Source organism: Mus caroli, chromosome 9, assembly GCF_900094665.2.
Source record: "Mus caroli chromosome 9, CAROLI_EIJ_v1.1, whole genome shotgun sequence".
In the NCBI taxonomy this organism is placed as follows: Eukaryota; Metazoa; Chordata; class Mammalia; order Rodentia; family Muridae; genus Mus; species Mus caroli.
Window position 1 is genome coordinate 82,333,678 of NC_034578.1, and position 1,299 is coordinate 82,334,976.

General features: G+C 53.6%; 1 protein-coding gene across 1 annotated transcript in view; it reads right to left on the bottom strand.

Annotated features, from left to right (window-relative positions):
• Ibtk (inhibitor of Bruton tyrosine kinase) overlaps positions 1-206 on the bottom strand; it is a 65,565-nt gene extending 65,359 nt beyond the window's left edge. The window contains exon 1 of the mRNA XM_029481964.1: positions 16-206. The gene's annotated coding sequence lies outside the window, so the exon portion shown is untranslated. The remainder of the gene's footprint in view (positions 1-15) is intronic.
• Positions 207-1,299: the final 1,093 nt, after the last annotated feature.

Consider the following 1,299-nt stretch of genomic DNA (forward strand, 5'->3'; position numbering starts at 1 on the left):
CGCCGTCGCCCTCACCAGTCGCTAGATGAAGGTGCGCCGGCGGTCTCCGCGGGGCAGGCGCGCGGCCGCGCAGGGACTCATCCTCAGTGAAAACTAGCGGGGACAACGGAGGGAGCCAGGAGCCGGGACGCCCGAGTCAGCTCCGGGGACAGCTGCACCGAAAGCGACAGCCGCGACTGTCGGTGCNGGGACCGGGTTCGGGGAAACCTGAGCTAGAGCGGGCGGGACTCGGGAATAAGACGGGCGCTGATTGGCCGGAGTTCGTGTATGCCCCACAGTGATTGGTCGGGGCCTGCCCACAAGGCCTAGCGTGGCAGTACCTCAGCTGTGGCCTTTCCCTAGTATCCCAGAGGAGCATGACCCCTGCGGGCCTTGGTGCCGGCGACACAGGCTGCCGCCCTAACACTCAGAACCAGTACTGCCCCTCTTAGTGCCAGATGTCACCCTAGGAGATCTGTCTCCCCGCAGATCGAGACTCGGAAAGGAGGTTAAGGCTGGGATGGAGGAAACAAGGAACTGGCTGGATGCCCAAGCACCACTTCGTAGAAACGTGGGCATCTTAGAAAAGTTGCTTCCCNGATCACTCGTAGTGGGATAACTGGAAAACCAGAGGTGTCCTCTCCCCAAGACTGGGCCCTGCTGTTCTGTGCCCCGCCTGTTGTGCCCGGATTGTCTGAGTGTCACTCTCTTTTTGTCAGAAGGCACCATAGATTTTTCAGATCGCCACTGTGCGACCAGCTGCTGACTTGGGTCACATCTCTCTGCCAGGCTTCCAATAGGTTTTCCTCCCTGAACTCTTAAATCTAAAAGCCATTTTAAAGGTTGCAAACTGTGTGCCAATAATCAGTCCAGAACGGAAAACATACTCCTGCTGAAGTCTGATATAGAGGCGCCTTAGTAAACATGTGTTCAGGGAGGAGTAGCATGACTCAGAGAAAAACAGCATTTGGAGCCCAGAGTTGTTTGAACCTCGGCCCTGTTTGTGTTGCTGTATGAGCCACTGACACGGTTATCTATTAAACGGAGTTAAACTCAATACCCTCTTAGACTGCTTCAGCCCAATTGCCTGTTTTGTAGACTTTGTAGGAAAGTAACTTGCTAGATCAAACTGAAGGAGAGATGGAAACGGACCTAGCTCCCCAGCTCTCCTCCCAGTGCAAAGACTTAATTTGCTTTCTTACTCCCTACTCTGACGTCTAACAAGACCCATTCTGTAATGTTTAAACAGTGACTTGGAAGGAAGCTATGTATGATAATAACACACTCATGAACAAAGACGCTCAGTGATCTGGAAGCTAA